Here is a 15,879-nt window from a genome sequence, read left to right on the forward strand (position 1 = left end):
ACACCTGATGTATCCTGCCCCCATCTACATGTGTGTCCTGAAATTAAGAACAAAGTGTTCTTAGGTTTTGGAGGGACCTCAGGACCTCCAGAACACCTTCAGGAGGCTGAATGTCAGAACTAAGTGCACTGAGAACACAGACTCACACCTAGGAGAATGCTAAGTAGATAGAATGTCACAGATGAATGGGATCTTAGATCACTGAACTTCAGAGCTGGAGAGGACCTGAAAACACCAAGTGTCTAAGCTAGAAAGACACCTTACAAATGAAACAGAACAGGCTACCTGCCAAGATGACTGCCTGAAGGGAGGCACATGGCCCAGGTTCACAGGAATTCTTGAACAAAACCCAGAGGTCTGCACAGGAAAGCCCCCAAATAAACAGGGAATCCAATGACAAACAACAGTAGGTGACTTTGTTCATACCCAAACTGCACACAAAAAAGTCAAGAGACCCCACCCCACCACTTGTTCTTCCTTTGTTCTCACCAACTTTCCCGTTTTCACCGGTATTGTGCCATTTGTAAAAACATTTAAAACTCTTTTGCAAAACTCTTGCTTCATGTCTTCAAGAAATCCTAGTTGAATTTGTGCCTAAGCAGAGTTTTTCTTTGCTGCTGTCACAGAGCAGTTTTAAAGTCACTCTCTTTTTCTAGGTTTCTGTTTTGAGTGTTCCTGTCCCTGTAACAGCTGTTGAGGATGGTTAGATCATTTTTGTTTTCCTCCTCCTTTCAGGCTTCTACCTGATTCAGGATTTGCTGATGGGGCCAGGCTCTTACCCTCCTGGAGGCAAGTCATGCTACTATGCTTTCTTGGGGGCAGTGAGTTGTGTTTTTCTGGGATCTCAGGCACATCTCCTCAGAAGGAGGATCTGCAAGCTTTCAGGGCTCCCAAGTGAGCTGATCAAAGATAAAATCTGGTTTCTGACCTATTCTGAGCTCTCCAACCTACTGACCTCGGTTTAGGTCTGGGCAGCACTCCCAGGGGCTCTCCCCATGTGGATTTCTAGGAGACTGTTCCTGGACACAGACACAGTCTGCATGCTTGTTCGGTGACAGGAATGTAAACTCCCCTTTGAACTGAGATTCCTGCCAGGCTTATTCCTCAGCAGATTTCACATGGGCTAGAGTCTGGAACAGAGCGCCCCCCCCCCCCCACACACACACACCACTCCTGAGGTCTCAGCTGCTCCCTGGTACTCAATTAGCTTCTTGCTCCGTGCACAGCAGAGGGTCAATGACCCTTAATCACGCCAGACCGACCCCTCTTGGTCCAGGTTCAAACTCAGGATGCCCTGCATCTGGGCCTTGGAACTGTGTATGTAGCAACAAGCCTGCCAGTTGGTATCTGTTCCTCTGCCCTTCCAAATGTTCAGCCCTTTTCTGCTGTATCTGGTATACAACTTCTTGAGTTGAAAAGCTCACAATGGCTGGTCCTGGCCTTGCCCTGATCCCAGTGTCCAGAGACATCTCTGTCTCTCTCTATGACAACCTGAGTGAGAAAATGATGCACGCAAGACTTTCTTCTTGAATTTCCTAATCAGGATTCATTCTGGTCACTTTTCTAGATCTGGGAATGAAATGTGGCTTCCTTGTACCCCATCATCTTGATACTGTCTCTTTGTGTGTGAGTGTGCGAGTGTATGTGTGTGTGTGTGGGGGGGTCTATTTAAAGTAAGTGGTAGGACATGGAGAGTTTTGTGTCAGATCCTCTGGAAATGGTTTTTGTGTATGTGCTTATGCTCCACATGAAAAAAAAGTCAAACAAAAGAAACATGCTGTTTATTTCTCCCTGTATAAGACACACTCTTTTCCCAAAAATTTGGGGTCTAACAACTGAGAGTGTCTTTTACACTGGTTGTAGATATTTTTACTTTCATTTCCTGCTTTTTCTGCACTTGTTTTTTTGCTCATTGTTGTAGTTTCTGTTACTTTCATTTCCCGCTTTTTCATGCTTGTTGTCTTTGCACTCATTGTCTTGCATTTTTTACTGGTATATTAGGTGCTGCTTTGCCACGTTCTGCTCTGAAATGGCTCCGAAAAGATTTTCATCCAGTGCTGAATTCAAGTTCAAAGGATCCAGTTTGCAAAAGTGAATGGATGTCATACTGCTGATCATCAGTCTGGTCATTCTCCAACTGAGAAAACAATACAGGACTGGTCATGGCTAGAAGAAACCCTACTGAAAATGCCGTGACAGAAGAAGACCAGGGAAGAAAAGGCAGCCAAATGAATTAGAGAGGGAACTGAAGAGAGGCAATGAAGAGCAAAGCCCCACCGGAATTCCTGTGACAACAAAGATAGTTCAGCAGGAGGCAAGAAGAATTGCTGGTGAGAAAGAAGGGACTGATTTCAAAGGAGAACACCATTGGTGCTTGAGGTTCATGAAATGGAATGGACTGTGCATGTGCCCATGCACCAGACATGCCCAGGGAGTGCTTGTGATCAACCCCAGGTCAGAGTACAGGCAGGAGAGAGGGCAGAGCCTCTCCTAAGACAGTGATTTGTCATCAAGCACAGATGAGGACAAGCTCATGGATGGGAGTTTTGACAGTGATGAGGAGTTGTATGAATTTGATGATGAATAAAAGTTGCGTTCAATAACTTATGTAATATATTTTTTTTTCTAATTTTGACCCACAAAATTAAGATGTCTTATACATGGTGAAATATGGTATTAAGATCTTTTTAGCACTTTCTTAGCCTAACATTTCACTGGATGCTGTGGGGATTAAAATTGCCCAACCTATAGTAGAAAAAAAAAAGATTGGGAAAGAGCTTTGAGCCCATTGCACTTTATTAAAGGATTCATGGTCTTCTCTAATAAACTAGACCACAGATCTTCCTCAAGATATGAGATGCCCCCTTTTTATAGAGCCCTATCTTTGGAGGGTTTGATATTATTTATTATCTGGACATTCTAAAGTGATTATACAAATACAACATCCCTCTGGAAGACATTTGACACATAATCTAAAATAGGCAAAAATGATATGTCAGCAGAATGATATTCTGATGAGTTGGATGAGACATGAATGTTACATGTCCACTGACTAAGCTGAAAAGGACCATCCGCATCCAGAGAAAGAACTGTGCAGTTTGAATGCAAACCAAAGCATAAGTGTTTTCATTCTAAAAATTGAGTGTATGCAGTATGATTGGTTTTTTGTTTTGTTTTGTTTTGCTGTCCTCTCATGGCTTTACCTTACCTATTTTTCTGATTCTTCTTCCACAACATGATTAATATGGAAATAGTGTTTAACACAGTTACACATGTATAACTTATATCAGATTACTCACTGTCAAGGGGAGGGGGAGGAAAAGGGAAAATGTGGAATTGAAAATCTTTATAAGAAAATGAATGTTGAGAACTATCTTTGCATGTAGTTGAAATAATAAAATAAATTGGAACAAAAACAGATTGACATGACCTGGTGCAATGTAAAGAAGAGTCAAGAAAATATGGAAAACAGTTATAGCAATATTGTAGAATGATCAGCTAGGCATGACTTACCTTTTAGCAAGTAAAGACAATTTTAAAGGACTTGTGAGGGCAAATGCTAATCACATGCAGAGAAAGAACTGATGGAGTCTGAATACAGGTAGAAACATACTATTTTCATTTTATAAGGTGTGTGTCTTTTGTTTCCTTGTTATCTGTTTCTTCTTTCACAACATGACTAATAAGGAAATACATTTTGCATAATTGTACACATATAACTTTTATCAAGTTGCTTACTATCTTAGGGAAAGGTTAAAAGAGGCAGAGAGGGAGAAAATTTGGAAGTCAGTTTGTTTTTAGGTCTTTTGCAAGGCAAATGGAGTTAAGTGGCTTGCCGAAGGCCACACAGCTAGGTAATCATTAAGTGTCTGAGGCTGGCTTTGAACTCAGGTACTCCTGACTCCAGGGCCGGTGGTCTATCCACTGCGCCACCTAGATTCTCCAGGAAGTCAATATTTTTAACATTTTGAAATGTCTTTACATGTAATTGGTATAAATCAAATATTATTTAAAAATACTATTGTATCCAAAAGAATAACAAAGCGGGCAGAGTCAAAGAAACCTGAGAATGATGCTGTGTGAAGGGAGTTGAAGCAGAGAACAATTTATGCAAATACGTAGAATGTTATAGTGACAAACAATGTTGAGACACTTATGAACTCTGATCAGTGTAATGCCTAAATAAGATTCCAGAGGATTCCTGAGGATGCAAATTATACACTTCCAGACAAACTGGTGATAGGATTGACTCAGTGTGCATAATGAGACATATTTCGAATTTGGTCAATAGGGAAATTTGCATGCCTTGACTACATAGTCATATTTTTTTATTACACTTCTACTTTTTCTTTTTGTCATTGCAGAAAGGAGAAAAGAGAATTATGTATGAGGGAATATGAACTTGTTTATCAAAAAAAGTAAAAGGAAAACTTGCATTTTTAAAAGAAATGGATTCCCTCAAAAGAGAAAAGGAAGGGATTTTGAGGAAAAACATCATGCTACCTAGTAGTTGGCCTTGCTGGGAACCTGTTTAGTAAATCATGGTCTTACAGTGGGGCTAGGCTTTGGCTGGTAATTTCTTTAAATGGAGTCTAAAACTTTGAGGATGGAAAGAATGAAAATATAGAACTCAACAGGTGATCTTGATGGGAACCTAATCCCCTTAGTCACTGACCCTGGGGCCCACCCCCTCGTGCAAAGGAAGATAGCTGTGATGTCTGATCCCAAAATCTTTCTTTAAAAAAGTGCTCCAGACTAGTTATTAAAGTCTGGGATAATAACTTGTGACTGTGACTAAAAACTTTACCTCATATCTTTTTGCTTCAGTCTCTGAATCTTAAAATTGGGCCTCTTGTCCTCCATTATCTGTAACATCCCTTACAGCTCTGCCATTCTCTATTCCAAGGTTCCATTTTGGTCTAAAATTCCACATCTTCTATACTTACTGACTCTCCAGTTGTGAATTTGTTTGCAAAATTCTTAAATCTCTAAAACTGTAAGTTTAGATGCTTCTCTCAGCTTGACCATTCTCTGCTAAAGGCCCTTTTCTACTTGGATATTCTATGTTCTGTGGTTAAAAAAAAGAAGCCACAGTCTGGAAATCTCTTTTTCTCCAAAGCAACCTGTATTGTTAGAATTCTGAGAAACTCCTTCACTACAATACATTGGGAATGCTAAAGTTACCATTGTGCCATTTGAATAGAGGGCAGGCTTCTGACAGGGGAAAAAGGTTCTGGTATAGGCCTGCTATTGTGGTTGGAGTACTGGATTTAAATTCAAAATGACTTGAGAGCTGTGTGGCCCTAAGGAATTCACACCCTCTCTGTGCCTCAGATTCCTTATCAGCAAAATGAGAGGGATACTGGATTCATGGTCTCCAAGGTCCCTTCCACCTCTACAATGTATAATCCTTTCATCCTCTAATTGTGTAATTTCACCCTTCCATCACCACCCTCAACAACCACACAGAAGTAGATGGATTACATTATTTTTGTTTGGGACGATTCTAGTGTGGCCAAAATGTCATCAGTGTGGCCAAAAAGATCCCAATCCAAATAAAGGCTGATTCTGGAGCCCCTGTCTGTCTGGGGCATGAGCAATTAGTATTTGCAAGTTGTTTTAGATATGCTTAAGTTTGTAATAGGGAAGATTGTTTGAAGGAGCCTGCTCAGCAAACCTGACCACAGAGCTTCCCTTTGTGAAGCAGGGGAAGGCAAAGACCATAAAGGTTTAATTGAAAGTCTCTGAGAATTGAAATTGCCCCTGATGAATGAGAGTAGCAGCAGGGAGCAGCCTTGATTGAAAGAGGTGAAATCTGTAGAGGAGGAGGAGCTGGGCAACTGAATCCCTATGAATGCAACCCCAGGGTTGGTGGTCCAGTTGGGGAAGGGAAGGGAGGACTGGAAGGGCAAGGAGAAGCTTCAGCTGGCCGGGCTGCAGTTCAGGAATACTGGAATCTTCTAATCACAGGCCCATAGCATTCAAGGGTACTGCAGATGCCTCCATCCTATCCATCTCTGAGCACCAATCCCCTGTACAACATTCAGGACCCTAGGGCATCCAGGCAGTGTTAGAGGCAGCCTCTAGTATTTTGGGCAGCTGCCTCATGGAAGGAGTTAGTTCAGCCTGATCCCTCCTTCCTCCCAACTAGAGTGAGTACCTCACAGCCTCCCAATATTCCCTCTTCTCTCCCCACCACAGAGGGCTAGAAGTGTCATCTCTGGATATCAGAGCAGTCTGTTCAAAGGGACCATCCTAGAACCTAGTCCTGAAAAGGATGTCTGAGATACATCTGGAACCAGGAGAGTTCCAAAGGTTTGTCATAGTCACTCAGGTTACTAGAATGTTAGAAAGTTAGAGCCAGGATTCAGAAGCAGGCCTTCTTCTCCACCCTCTGAGTCTGGTCATTAGTTGGGAGATTTCTGTCAATTTGAGGAGTGGAGGAAGATATCAATGGGCTTAATAATGTCCAGATATAGAGGATCTATCTACATGGGAAATCTTAGCCAGGAACTGCACTTGGGAAGGGAGTGGAGATCCTGGAGGGAAGGCCTTCCTCTCCATGAGATCAGAGCTACCCATGGTTCCTGCTTGACCCAAGGCTCAGTGGTCAATCTGACCAGACAAGAAGTTTGCAGGCAGAGCCATTCCTATTGGGCTTAGTGGAGCTGGTTCTAAGTAGTCCGTCAGTCCAACACTGGCTTAGGGAAGGAGGCAGAGCTCCCTTTAGGGAGAGCAGGGAAGGAGAATTGGAAGTTCATAGACTGAAAGTGGAGCAGTCATTTGGAAATCATGTTGGTCCTATAGTGAAAGAGGAAAGTGTCAAGAATATTTAGCAAATAATGATCTCATCCCATTAGTGAAGTTACAAACCTGGTGGTGTACCCGTCCAGAAATGTTGCTATAATGAGAATATCAGTAGAATTTCTTGTATTTGATACTGAAATGGAAGAAGAGGCATGTGAGGGCTTACTGAAAAGTCAAGGGTCATAGGTCTAAAACAGTATGGAACCCCTGTTATGAACCAATCATCTAAACCACTGCACAGAATATTGGAGATCTGGAATCCAGTTCTGACTCCAAAAACTTTCTGCTGCTCTCAGTCCAGGCTGGATTTCCGGTTCCTTTTCTGCTTCCTTTTGCCAAACACAAGCTGGTCAGTTCCCCCTCTTTGCCTATCTATTTTCCTAGCACACATCATCAAGCTGTGTCTCTAGCAGGACCCAAGCAAGGGAAGCCACACAAATTCTCCTGAATGTAAAACTGAAAGACTTGGAATCCTCAGAAAGCTCAAAAACTATTGGAGGGAATTTAGTCCAGGTATTTCTTTCCCTCTTTCTATCTTCTTTTTTAATGAATTAATTTTTTAAAATGAGGTTATTGTTTCTTATTAAGATTCTGTTTTTCAAAAATTTTGTGTTTTAGGGGCGGCTAGGTGGTGTAGTGGGGCGGCTAGTTGGCGTAGTGGATAAAGCACTGGTCTTGGAGTCAGGAGTACCTGGGTTCAAATCTGGTCTCAGACACTTAATAATTACCTAGCTGTGTGGCCTTGGGCAAGCCACTTAACCCCATTTGCCTTGCAAAAAAAAAAAAAAAAAAACCTAAAAAACAATTTTGAATTTCAAATTCTCTCCCTCCTTTTTTCCTTTCTTCATACACTGTGAGGCAAGCACCATATCAATTATAAAATTGAAATCATGGAAAGCCTATTTCTGTGTTAACCATGCAAGAAAAATAAAGTAAAAAATTATACTTCAGTTTCCTCAGTTCTCTCTCTGGAGCAAGAGAACATTTTTTCATTATGAGTACTTTGGAATTGTGCTGATCATTGTATTGATCAGAGAAGTCAAATCTTTTACAATTGATCAGCATTACAGTATCATTCACTTTGCATAATTTCATATGTCTTCCCAGGATTTTTTGAAAATATTCCACCTGGCCATTTTTATAGAACGATAGTCCTCCACCATAATCACATGGACAATTTGTTCAGTCGTTTCCCAAGTGAGAAGCATCTCCTCAATGCCCAATTCATGGCCACCACAAAAAAGAGCTAGTATAAATTTTCTGTAAATTTATGTCATTTTCTTTTTAGCTCTTGGGATAGATATCTGCCCTTGCTTAGTTAGAGTGCACACTGTTTTATATCCCTTTGACCATAGTTCCAAGATTGATCCCCAGAATGGAGGAACCAGAAGACACCTCAATCAACAATTCATTAGTGTACTTATTTTGATTCATCCTCTCCTGTATTTGTCCTTTCTGATAGATTCCAGTTGGTACCTCAGAGTTGTTTCCATTTGCATTTCTCTAAAATTCTTTGAAACAACCACAGATAATTTTGATTTCTTCTTCTGAAAGCTTCCTGTTCATATTGGCAAATGGCTTTTATTTTTATAAATTGACTCAATTTCTGCTATACTTGACATAGTAGTATTTATCAGGGAAATGATGTAAAAAATTGGCTATTATTTCATCATTTGTGGTGCCTTTTAGTCAAATTATAATATCCCTGATCCTCTCTTTTAAGTGGGTCTCTTCTTTTGCTTTGTCTGATATTAAGCAATTTTCTTACTACCCTTTTTACTTCAGCTGAAGCATAATAAATTCTGCTCCAGGCCTTTATTTTAAATCTTTGTGTATGTGTGTGTTGTTCTGTCAACCGTGAATTATGTAAACAACATGTTGTTGGATCCTGGGTTCTAAGCCATCCTGCTATTGCTTCCATTTTATGAGTGAATTCATCCCTTTCAAATATTCAATTATGATTCTTAGCTGTATTTCCCTTCACCCCGTTTTCTTTAGTTTCTTCTTCTTTCTTTTTATTCTATCTCTTCTTAATTGCCTATTTTTCTTCTAACCATGGCCTCCCTTAATCTGCTCTTCCTCTTTTTTATCTTCCCCTTTTCCCTTTTTATAGATTTCTGTGCTAAGCTGGATTTGTATATGTTTTTCTCTTTATAACCAATTCTGATGGGAGTGAACTTCAAACATTGTCTACTACCTCTTCCACATTTCCCCCTTCCCTGTAAAAGTTCAGTCTCGCATACTTCTTTTATGTGACAAAATTTTCTACCATTTCATCTCTCCCTTACCCCATCTCCCAGTGCCTCTTTCTTTCTCAATCCTTCTTTTTATCCTGAGATCATTTGAACATAATCAACTCACAACTGTGGTATTTATATAGACTGCTTCCAAATTCCTTGATAATGATGATCCTATGCTTGAACTTTACATATGGGAATCTAAAATAATTTAACCTTTTTGTGTTCCTTATGATTTCACTTTGCTGCTCATGTTTTTAAGTTTCTCTAGAGTCTTGGGTTTATAAATGCTTAAAATTCCTGTATTTCAACAAATGTCCATTTCCCCCTATTTGTTTTATGCCAGGATCTCTGCTTCTTTAATATGGAATCCTCCAACTCTTATAGGATGCTGACTGTGGCTTCATGCTATTTAAGTTATTTCTTTTATGACTACTTGTAATATATTTCCCTTCACTTGGGAGTGCTGTAATTTGGTTATAATATTCTCTGGAGTTTTCTGACACTAGCATCCCTTTCAGGAAGCAACTGGAGGATTTTTCAATTTCTATAGTGCCCTCTGGATCTAAGATAACAGGGTAGTTTTCTTGCATAACTTTTATTGCAAGGCTGTGGGATTAAGTGACTTGCCCAAGGTCACACAGCTAGGCAATTTATTGAGTGTTTGAGGTTGAATTTGAACTCATGTCCTCCTGACTCCAGGCCTGGTGCTCTTTCCACTACACCACCTAGCTGCCCCTCTTAGATAATTTCTTAAATAATGTCTGGGATCTTTTGTTTTTATTGATTTCAAGTAGTCCAATAACTCCTAAATTATCTCTCCCATCTGTAGTCAGGTCAATTGTTTTTCCGATGAAATTTTCACATTTTCTTCTATCTTTTCATTCTTTTTAATTTAATTTATAGTGGGGAAAAAGTCTCCCTCCACTGACATAGGCAACAGATGGGAGGTCCAGTTGTGGGAAGCAACACCTGGCCATCACCTTCCAGAACCCTACCTACAACAGAAGTGGGAGTCACAGAGACTATTGAGTAGAGGGGGTGGGGGTGGGGAGGAAGAAAGGAAGTAGGTCACAGAAAATAATAGTTCCTTTATATTAACTGTATGTGAGCTGGTGCTCAGCAGGTTGCTTTCTGCCAATGTTAATATTTGAATAAGAATTAATAGGAGAAAAATTAGAATTAGCCTAGAAATGAAAGAAAATAACCATAGGATTAAACTTAGATTTCACAGAACCCTTTAATAAAGTTTTGATTACCATTGCTAGACAGCTGGAAGATGGGGGATGCATTTAAACTCACACCATGTTCCTCTTTTAATAAGTTGATTTTCTTTTTCAGTGAGCTACATAGACTCATGGAAGACATCATTTAAGCCTACCGAAGGAGCTTTCTCAAAAAAAAAAAAAAATCCACAGAAGAACTTATGTTCTAAAACAATGAAATTTTGAATCTGCCAGTTTTTCCACACTACAAGATCTCCATTATTCCCCAAAATACCCATCAGCTGAATTTGAAAATCGACCTACTTTGTAAAATGTATGAATCAATCTCATGAATGCAGCTGCTTTATTACTGTTATAAAATAAACTCTTACAAAATTGGCATAACCACGTGAAAAAACTGGACTCCCAAATTTGAAATCTTGCAATTAATAACTGAAGTAATTAAACAAATAAAAGCAAGGAAAAGAAGTATTGGATAAGGTCATAAGAAAGGTGGAGTTTTGAATCGTTTTTGAAAAATGAAGAAGGGAAGAGAAGAAATTGGGTAAAGAATTTAAACAAAGTTAGAGTCTGTAATGACACCATATGAATATAGAGTTTAAAAGAAAAGGGGTTGAAATTTCAAAAAAGGAAATTTGACCAATGGTCTTGTTCTCTTAAGAAAAAAAAAATATTTTTAAAGGAAGGATTTCACGAGTTTTTTAATTTTTTTTATTTTTTAACAAGATTTTAATGAAAATTTAGATAGTTTTTTTAATATTTTTTAAGAAAATGCCTTGCGATGCATATTGGTGAAGACCATGATAATGTGGACCACTTGAGCAGTGAAAGTCATGATGCAGGTTTTCTAGCAAGTCTCTAGCACCAGAGGGCATGAATATTGTGTGTTTCCTAGCAAAATTTTCTATCAGTTAAATCCATAATAATAATGATAATATGGAGTTCTTAACAATGAAATTTATGAATAATATCAAGAAACATCAATTTAAGGCCAAAGAAAGCATATTGTCTAGAACATAATCAGGGCATGATTGAATATGCCTAGTTTATAACCCAGCAAATCTGGGACTCCAGCAAAAAAAAAAAAAAAATTGATAGGGCACCCAGCTGTCTCGAACCTGGGACCAGGGCTGAGTTGAGAAAGCCCAAAAATATTACCAATCCATATAACACACTCTTTAACTCTGCCTCTTTATGTCTGATTTCTTCAATTACCACAGGGTGTTTTTGGGGGGGGGATAGTTTCTGAGGGAATTCCAATAGGTTGTCAAGAAACGACCCTAGACTATCCCAATGTGAGTATCCCACTTTGATTATTTAACTACTTAATTAATGTGGATCTTCCAACTTCTTTCATCAAAATGGGACTAGAACCCAGATTTGGGGTAGTCTTGAATATCACATTGTGGGGGATACTGGCCCACTGGTTGGGATAAAGTTAAAAAAAACAAAGGAATTGATTTTATTCTTTGTTTGATCCAAAGAAATGAAGAAGCAGTTATGGGGGTCAGAAGAAACATCATGAATTTTTATATTATGTAAGCCAATATAAATAATGGGCCCCTTGAGAGAACTGAGCTGTAGAAATTGCCACTAGTAATAAAAAAGCAAGATTTGATAGGACTGAAAATTTTTATAAATATAGTAAATGAGAGAATTTGATCAGTCTTTGAAAGTACAAAATACTAACAAAAACAATATCAAACAACAGTAACAGCAGCAACCTCAGGGTTGTTGGATGAATTAAATGATTCTGAAATGCTTAACATGATGAGCAAAGTTTTAATGTCAACTATTGTAACTGAGTTTTGGATAAAACAGCACATCAAAGGTAAATTACATGAATGGTTTTCTTTTTATAAGTTTTTTATTTTTTTGTACTTAAAGATTTTATTTATTTTGAGTTTTACTATTTTCCCCCTAATCTTACTTCCCTCCCCCCACCCCCCACAGATGGCAATTTGCCAGTTTTTACATTGGTTCCATGGTATACATTGATCCAAATTGAGTGTGATGAGAGCGAAATCATATCCTTAAGGAAGAAACAAAGTATAAGACATAGCAAAATCGGACAATAAGATATCAGTTTTTTTTCCTAAATTAAAGGTAATAGTCCTTGGTCTTTGTTCAAACTCTACAGTTCTTTCTCTGGATACAGATGGTATTCTCCATTGCAGAATGCCCCAAATTGTCCCTGAATGTTGCACTGATGGAATGAGTGAGTGCATCAAGATTGATCCTTGCCCCCATACTTGAATGATTTTCGAAGAAGGATAAATTAAGATTTGATCCAAATTAATAAGTTAAATTTGGCTATGAAAGAAGTAAAGAAATTTGGTATTATATTTAGAAAAACAATAAATAAACATGATTTTTTAGAATTCTAAATTTTCTTGTTTTGTAGAATTTGAAAGAATATGAGACATCTGATTAGAAATATGAAATCTCATTTAATTATAAAAATATTCTTTAAAAACATACTATTATGTAGATATTTCCTAAAATACTTCAAAATGCTGTTAGGCTACTTCCTTATTAATATGATAACAGCTCTTGGAGAAAACGAATGTGATAACAACTCTTGGGAAAAGTTAGAGAAAAAGAAACATTGTAATAAGGAATACCTTTAACTTCAATTCATATGATTTAATAAGAGGTTTGAGGACTCCCCAGAAACCAGAGTTGTGATCTAAATTTGTAACCTTTCTTTGAGTGATAGCATTTTGAAATGGACTAAAATTAATGTCATCTGACTAACACAAATTTAATATCTTATGAATAGCACTGCTAAAATATAACATTATTAAATATCTTATGAACTATATTTTCCACAAAAGTAGTCTTCCTAAAGGGAAAGACTTATCTTACTATTTATAAGTGCCTTATTACTCTAAGTTGGCAAAAATTTACTGAGAAATCAAAAGGGAAACTTTCTAAAATACTACAGAAAACAGATCTCTGAAATCCTTTAAAGTAATCTTTAAGAATTAGAAAAGGGTTGGCATGTGGTAGGTACTATATAAATGAAATATTGTCACCTCTTTAGTCAACTGTAATTATAATACTTAATAACTTTATAATGGATTTAAGATATCATTGGCAATGATTAATAAGATACCAAAGAAACTAAGATAGATGGATTTCCCGGTAATTTAATTTGAAAATGCATCCCACTGGATTACTCTCATCTGACTGGTAATAGTAAGTTTCATGTGTGAAACATTTGATGTTGGATATGCCTTCTTTTCTCTTTTATTACAAAAAGTGGAAAAAAGTGTAAACATAGATTACTTCCCCTTTTGATATGAATACTGTTAAGCCAAAAATGTATCTGTTGTAGAATATGACAATTAAGTTTGGAAACTGTGAATATTTAATGGTGTATTTTTATTTAAAATTAAGAATTAATAATGATAATGATGACATTGTTGAGAACAAAGCATAGCAAATACAGTTAAGAGATCTTTTTCTGTGAGGGTCTTTTAGACTACCTACTTGAACTGTTATAAGAACCTAACTGCAGTTTAGAAACTAGAACCGCTCCCAGCCAAAGTAGGAAATTTAAGAAATTTCATCTGAAATCCCTTAGCTAATGATGAAATTTTTATCTATAAACAATTAGTAGCTAGTGAAGATATATTTTTGAGCCAACTATGCATGATGAGAAAACAAATATTTAGAGCATTCATGTAAAACTCCAGAATGCATAGTATTTGTGCTGCTTGTCCAACTTATCCAACATTCAACCAGCTTGTATCTCTATTGTTCCTGAGGTAGTTCCTCTCTTTGATAGAACTGGTGCATTAAAGCTTTTTTCTAGAACTCAAAACTCCTATTGGCAGGATCTATTCTGAAACTCACACAAAGTGGGAAAATGTCCTTTCCTCTTCCTTTATCTTATCCACAGAACACATGAAATGGGGAGTTTAAAAACTATCACCTACTTATTGTTTAGATATACTTTCGGACATAAGTATATGTGTTGAATTTGCCTCTTACAACTCTAACGAACAGATGAAAACTTTTTTAATAAGTACTGTAAGAATTTGATCCAACATTGTTACACTCAAGCACAATAATTATATCCTGCCCTAATATGTGATCAATGAAGTTTTGCTACTTGAGGCAGAATGCACATTTTTTGTACAAATAGCTTCTTTTCTCTTTTTTCATCTTTTTCAGATATATTCTTTGTAAAAGCATATCTGGGATCCCCAGACTTCTAGGTCGATTATTGTGAACCTGCTGAAATATACACCTGGGAAAAGTCATGCAGGTAGTTCTCACTTTATATTGGGGGACTATTCTGCAGATCCTTATATAAAGCAGCTCTACATAATGTGCATTTACCTATGTATGTGGAAAAGGACAAGAGGGAGGAGGAATGGAGCTATGGCCCCTCTCCCCCCACTTGGAGGAGAGGTTCAAGGACACATGTTGCCTGGATACTGAAAAGCAAGAATATGAGGAGAAACAGATGTCTACTGGAGTAACCTACATGAGGCTCTGGCTGGAGCTGAAAGAATGAACATTCCAGCAGGCACAAAGTTGGGGGCTAGACACGGAAACAATCAGGAGAAGACACAAGACCAGAATGTAGGGACTAAACTAAACTAAACTAAACTGTCTAGCCGGTGGATGGACCCGGTGGACAGACTGAAATCAAGGTCTCCTCTCTCAGCAGGTCTCGAGCCACAGCCTGATCCATCAGTGGGGCTGGTTGTCTCTCTGCACATCTGTTTTTCTGCTTTCACTTGGAGAATTTTTTAAAAAGGTTTTGTGAGGTTGTGATGGGGTGGGTGGTTGGAGGCCTCAGAGTACCAATTTGAGGGGCAGGAGCACAAAGAGATCCCTGTACTGTATGGCTAAGTTTACATAGGTGTTTTTTGGGAATCCAGATTTCTTTCAGAATTCCTTACATAAAGTCCAATTTGCATAATGTAGTTTTACAAAAAGTAGTTTACTTCAGAGATCTCTCATGTCTAAGATTTCTAATAAATGCTATTCAACTTCATGAATTCTTTCTCATTTGTTTTATGATTGGATTTATCTAGCTTGTAGAGGGAAAAGTTGAGGCTCCCCCATTGCTATTGTTTCACAGTCTATTTCCTCCTACTATTCATTTAACATTTCCTTTAAGAATCTTAATGCTAGGCCAATTCCCAAATATTTGTTTACTATGGATAATAATTCATTGTCTCTAGTTCCTTTGAACAAGTTGTAGTTTCCCTGCTTGTTCCTTTTAATTAGGGCAATTTGGGAATTTGTTTTTCTGAGGTCTTCACTGCTAGCACTTAATTTTTTACTTCAGCTGAGGGTAGGTAACAACTTCTGCAGGGAAACTACAACATGTTCAAAGTATACCATGATATAAGAAATAGGAATCATCCACTAAAATACTTTAAAATTGGTCAAGAATTTGAAGGGTATTAATGGAAAGGTGGTAAGGAGGGGAGACAGCTGTTTTTAATGTGTAGGGTGAGTCCTCCCTTGACTGCAGGTTCAGGATCAGGATTTGGGATGAGACTTCCTGTACTGAGAGAGGACTTTTGGCTATTCTGCCCATTTATCCATGTCTGTATCTGCATATTTGTCTTCTGTCCATTCAT

The 15,879-nt window shown here is 38.0% G+C and overlaps 1 long non-coding RNA gene across 1 annotated transcript; it reads left to right on the forward strand.

Moving 5' to 3' along the window:
• Nucleotides 1-7,217: 7,217 nt before the first annotated feature.
• On the forward strand, nt 7,218-15,190 carry LOC141500567 (uncharacterized). The gene is made up of 3 exons (XR_012471970.1): nt 7,218-7,320; nt 10,386-10,814; nt 14,453-15,190. It is a non-coding gene; the product is annotated as an uncharacterized LOC141500567 (long non-coding RNA).
• The last annotated feature ends 689 nt before the right edge of the window (nt 15,191-15,879 follow it).

This window comes from Macrotis lagotis, chromosome X (genome assembly GCF_037893015.1).
Source record: "Macrotis lagotis isolate mMagLag1 chromosome X, bilby.v1.9.chrom.fasta, whole genome shotgun sequence".
Classification (NCBI taxonomy): domain Eukaryota; kingdom Metazoa; phylum Chordata; class Mammalia; order Peramelemorphia; family Peramelidae; genus Macrotis; species Macrotis lagotis.